Below are 5,901 nucleotides of genomic sequence, written 5' to 3'. Positions count from 1 at the left end.
AACAGACTGCAACGAGAGACTGCTGAATTGGAATTAATTTGCAAACTGGATACAATTAATTTAGGCTTGATTAAAGACTGGGAGTGGATGGGTCATTACACAAAGTAAAACTATTTCCCCATGTTTATTCTCCCCCTCCCCCCATTGTTCCTCAGATGTTCTTGTCAACTGTTGGTAATGGCCCATCTTGATTATCACTACAAAAGGTTCTCCCCCTCCTCCCGCTTTCCTGCTGGTAATAGCTCACCTGACCTGATAACTCTCGTTACAGTGTGTATGTTTCATGTTCTCTGTGTATATATATCTCCCCACTGAATGCATCCGATGAAGTGAGCTGTAGCTCACGAAAGCTTATGCTCAAATAAATTTGTTAGTCTCTAAGGTGCCACAAGTACTCCTTTTCTTTTTGCGGATACAGACTAACACGGCTGCTGCTCTGAAACTTGTCTAAAGCAAAGGTAATTTTTAACAACCATAAAGTGTGCTCTATCTTTTTTTTTTTAATTCTCCTTATGTTTCTTTACTCCCTTCTCTCTAATTTTCCATTTTCTCTGTTCTTCTTTCCTTTTTGTTTATTTTCTATCTTCTTTGTCTGCCTGACTCTTTACCATTTCTTTCCCTCCTCCAGTGAGGCCCATCTTTCCCTCTAGTTTTCATACTGCTCCCATCCCTTCCCTTATCTTTTTTCTTTTCTTGGAGCGCCTCCATCTTTTTCTCTATTCCATAATTCTTCTCTAACCTTCATTCTCCTCTTTCTCCCTCCCCCCATTGCCCAATCTCATTTTATCTTCCCTGGGTCAGTCCCCAAAGTCTTTACCTTCTTTCTCCCAATCACTCTGCACACACGACAAGGGAGGGGATCCAGAAGACCCTCTGCCTTGAGGATATCAATCTTCAAAATTCAACTTGCTGCATTTTTAGAGATGAGTTTGAAAAGCTCCCTAACTGCAATGATGTCAGTGGGTCTCTGTCTTTTATGACTGTTCCAGAGAGGTGAATTCTTTAAATTTTGTTTGTTAGAGATGTCAGCAACTGTTGCCAGGGAAATCTGACTTCTAAAATTATAGTAGTAACACTTATCAAATACCATATCAGAGCTTCAGGAAATACACCAACAGCACAGGAATAGATTGAGAAAGCATCACAGTGCAAAACCAATGGATATTTGGTATTCAATAAAAGAGAAAAGACCTAAAACGTGGGGATAAAATTGCGTCCGCAGGTAAATGGTAGGTTCCAAACCTGCAACCTTTATTTAGAGAAGTAGTCAATTGAATTACAAACCAACGCTGTTGTAATACTTGAGTCATGTAATTGCTGTAACAGGATAATTATTGATACCCCCTATTTCATGTCCAGTAAATACATATTTTTAAAAAAAAATAGTAAGAAATAAACAGTTGTTCTCACCAGGTAATTCACCAAAGATTATCTCACTGCTAGAAACTAGGATGTTAAGCTATTTATAATGCATTCCCACACAAAATACTGAAGTTAGGGTTGTAGACACACGTCAGTGGTTTGAGTGCATATTGACTTTCAAGAAAATAGAGAGTTAAAAATTATGTTGTAGATGAAAAATCTAGGAAATGCAGAGCTAAGGCTGTATTCACAAAAAGGTCCCCCAATTACTTTAATTCTACCCTACTGGTCTTGGCAGGAACCTTCTTTTTACAGCACCTAGCACAATACTTGTACAGCACCTATCACAATACTTCCTGGTTCATGACTCTGGTAGGTGCTACTGCAAGACAAATAATAAATTGTAATAATTCCTACTTCTTTAGATGCAAAGTGGCAAAAACATGTACCACCAAACACTGGTTTTACAATTGTTTGCATACATGGATGTCTCTGATACTAAAGGCTTGTCTTTATGAGGAAAACTTTTATTTCAACACATTAGCTAAAACTAATATTAGTGTAGCCAAGGAAATAGTAGTTTTAATATGTTTAGCTGGTTGAGGTCAACCATAGGATCCACCAGGGATTACCTCAATCAGCTAACATATTAAAACTACAGTTATCTTGTCTACACTAAGATTTAAACATAGGTTAACTAAAACATGATAAAATATATCTTTTTTTCCGATTGTGGACAAAACCGCAGTGTGATGATTTTGTACCACACCAACTTCTGCTGTTTTCATTTGAGTGCCCTAATAACATGATTTGGACATATGAGCATAGGCACTGACTTTTATTTTTCCCCATGGGTACTCCACACCCGATCTGTCCTTGCTCCACCTCTTCCTGCCTCTTCTCTGATCTCCCTCAAGCTCTGCAGCGCTGCTGATTAGTTAAGCAGGGGTGCTGCCAAACAGCTGTGGCTAGTGGGTCATCGGCACCCACTATTTATTTTCCCCATAGGTCCTCCCCACGGCGTCTACATGGAAGGACACGGGGAACCTAAAACCCTACCAAACAATGACATTTCACTGCACATCCTTCTCCTCCCTGGGGGGAGAAGAGAGAACAAACAACATTTGACATGTTAGTCACATTGATTAATGCATGACCAGAAGGTGCTCAGATACTCCAGTGATGAACGTGGTGTAAGAACCTATGTAGAACAGAATGTGTCTTATGATAGATGCTTGGTTGCCATATAGGGTCTGATCCTGTGAAGAGCTGGCTGCTTTGCAGAATTAGAGCCTTAATGAATAGTGGGCAATAATTGCCTTCTGCTTGCTGTTTGTTTAATCAAGACTTCATAAAGATATTTTGCGAAGTGCTGCTCATAAAGAAAGCCAGGAAGCAGCCCAACCCTTACACTCTTAAGAGGAGGGTGATCTAATTGCAGTGATATCAGATGTGTTTTTCTTACGTACTCAGGTTGCCGTTATGAGGACAGAGTTAAGGTAGTTCAGGTACTTTATTTCACAGATGCAATCTTAAGCTTGAATTTCCAAGGTTTCTATTTTTTGTGGGGGAAGGCTATAGTTTTTATAAACCCTAATTTTTTGAAAGATAATATGTACTCAAGCTATTGATGAATAATAGGGCTTTGTGAAAGGACATGCTCTTCCCCTGGGTGGGAGAGAGCATAACGAGCTCCTCTGGGACTATGCTGCACTAACTAATGAAGAGCACCTGCACACCTTCTTTCTCCTGAAGGAGAAGAGGCCTAAATGGGGAAGCTTACCATAGGAAGGGGATAGTGACCAGGGAGAAGGCTGCTCTATGTAGAGACTCCTAGTTATAGAGGCAAGCCACTTGAAGAGAAAACAGCCACCGAACAGGCTGCTTCCAGAGCTGCCCCGGCTGCCAGCCAAGCAATATGCCCCAGGAAGATGGGTAGGAAGGAAACCCCATGAAGGGACAATAGGCTTTCGGAGACTGGGACCATAAAGCCTTTTCTATGTGCTGACTGATAAGCTGGCTTTCGTTCTGCCAGGTTCTCCTCCTTTGTAAGGGAAGAAGAAGAATGAGCCTTCTGCCAGGGAGCAATTCCCCCTAGAGAATGGCCCCCAAAGTGGTCACTGGGGGAGTGGAGAGGGTAAATGAAGGACAGTGGGACCTCGGGGAGGAGGGATTAGGCCATCTTGCCCACTCTTACAAGCTTCTACCTGAATTTCACTTCCACAAGGGTTTTTTTTGGGAGCGGGAAGGAGGAAGATCTGTTGTTTATGCATGCTTAAGTCATAAGATCTGCTGGAGAGGAGCATGCATCCAGAGTCCTAGGGCTGGCAGAAAGAGGGTTGAGAAGGTGAGTGGTTATTTAGATCTAATATAGCTTGCAGCTGCAAAAGTAACTTCAGAAAGGACTTGTGACTTAATTCAGTTTCTTTATACTGCCCATCTGGCATCTTGAAGTCCTCTGACTGCTATGTCAGATTCCCCCTAGTGGTCTGGTGCAGCATTTTTCTTTCGCATGCCCTGTGGCTGTTATGGTAGCTGCACCCCCAGGAACAGTGCCGGAGACAGTGAGCTACAGTTCTGGGAAATACATTGCATTTAATTATGTGTGTAGCAGCTACAGTTCTGGGAAATACATGACATTTAATTATGTGTGTAGTAGCTAAAGATTCAGCAGAATGTTGCTAATTTGTGCTCAGGTTGGATGTTGTAAATTAGGAAGCAAGGAGCAAAGCCTAAACCCAGTTGCAGCCTCTACAGTGGTCTGGAGCAGGTTTCAGAGCAGCAGCCGAGTTAGTCTGTATCAGCAAAAAGAAAAGGAGTACTTGTGGCATCTTAGAGACTAACAAATTTATTTGAGCATAAGCTCTCAACCATTCCAGAGCACTGTACCCCTTTCAGGAGTCTGATTTGTCTTGTCAAGTTTCACCTCACTTTAAAAACTACTTGCTTATAAAATCAGACATAAAAATACAAAAGTGTCACAGCACACTATCACTGAAAAATTGCTTACTTGTTTTGTCTGCATGAAATAACTCCTTGCCTCACTGCAGGCTGGGGGCCACCCCTATGGAGGCTCCCAGATACTGCACTGTTGTGGAGGAAAAAAAGTGTACTTCAGGCACAGAGGTGTAAGGGTTGATTTGCCCCCAAGTAAACAAAAATACCAAGGCGTTGAGGAGCATTCCTCATCAAATGTATCTTTCTCATTTGTCAGTTGCAGTTAGGCTTAATTATTTGCAGTACTCTATAGCACACAAGTACTAGCGTTGGGATATCTTTTATAAAAAATAATGGAAGCCATAATGTACATGCATTTGCTTGATCTTTGATAATAGGCAGAGAGAGAGAGAGAGAGACTGTGTGCGTGTGTGTATTTAGTTTGCTTCTAGTGTAATGACTTTTAAGTGATTGATCTTCATGCACTAAATGCTACTTTTTTCTCCTGCAGAGTGGGCTGGAGAAAGCTGCTCAAATTCCTGCCAGATGACTAATTGGGTAAGTGTGGACATTCAGGATATTTCTGAATCTGGAGCTTTATTTGTTGCCCTTGTCTCATTAAGGGTTTTATTGTTTGCATTCCAGTAACTGTGAATTCTCCAGCTGTGGCTTTGGCTTTGATAAATTGTCATTTTGCATGCTTGGAAAATTTAACTTTTTCATCACTGACAACAATTTTTTTTTTGTTAATTTGCTTTTGTGTAAATTTTGATACTGGAGCTTTCTAATTCTTAATGTTTGTAACGCAACTTTGAAATCAATGGAGCTTAGCTAGTAGATCTGATGGCAGGGCTGGGACCTAAAACTGTGCGGTAAGCACTGTTCCTTATTGTATTTTTAAATCCTAGCCTTTATTTTTATTTGGTATGCTTTACTAATAAGCCTGCTATTGCTAGGTTCAAAATGTGACCTCTAATCCAGCAGCTGTGACATGTCTTTTTTCCTGAATAGAGCTAAATTCACATGATGATTTGTAGCCAAAAGAATGGCTCATGTCTGTCTCAGTTTGTGTTTTGAAAGCAGAACCAGTCTGAATTGCATTGTTGTCATCTCACCTGTCTTGGGTTTTTTCTAGGAAGAATGCTCCATTCTGCTACAAAGTGGATGCAGGTCTGGGGTCTAATACAGCCAGGTACTGTCAGCTGCCAGGGACCTCAGGATTAGAGAATGGAGCTCAGCATCTCACAGGAGGCAAGAATGTAGAGCTGGGCTTCTGACAGACTTTCCAGGTGGTTTTGCAGTGTTCTGTGTTCATACTACTGTGCAATGATGGGATGAACGCTTACGATTCCAGAGTGAGAAAATGGTATTTGGGCCAGGCAGGGAAGGGAAAGACTGCAAGGGGGGAGGGGGCACTGAACGGAGGGGACAGAAGTGATTTAGTTGGGAACGCAGAATAGATGAATTTGAAGGTTCCTGAGGTAGCTGCTCCAGTTGCCTTCTTGTTTTGGCTTCCCCCTTTCCCAGTGGGCTATAGGGCTCGCTTCTCCCATTTGCTAAAGTTGAACTGTGACGCTGCGCTCACAATAGGAAAAGCAGGCT

The 5,901-nt window shown here is 41.7% G+C and overlaps 1 long non-coding RNA gene across 3 annotated transcripts; it reads left to right on the top strand.

Moving 5' to 3' along the window:
- The first annotated feature begins 2,736 nt into the window (after positions 1-2,736).
- Positions 2,737-5,584, top strand: LOC119858849. Of its 3 annotated transcripts, none has more exons than XR_006282887.1 (3): positions 2,737-2,861; positions 4,811-4,857; positions 5,435-5,584. It is a non-coding gene; the product is annotated as an uncharacterized LOC119858849 (long non-coding RNA). The 3 variants fall into 3 exon arrangements; XR_006282888.1 differs by lacking the exon at positions 2,737-2,861 and adding an exon at positions 3,416-3,499; XR_005294021.2 differs by lacking the exon at positions 2,737-2,861 and adding an exon at positions 3,552-3,709.
- Positions 5,585-5,901: the final 317 nt, after the last annotated feature.

Source organism: Dermochelys coriacea, chromosome 7, assembly GCF_009764565.3.
Source record: "Dermochelys coriacea isolate rDerCor1 chromosome 7, rDerCor1.pri.v4, whole genome shotgun sequence".
Lineage (NCBI taxonomy): Eukaryota > Metazoa > Chordata > Testudines > Dermochelyidae > Dermochelys > Dermochelys coriacea.
Note: the sequence above shows the minus strand (reverse complement) of the source record. Positions and strands in the feature narration are given on the sequence as shown.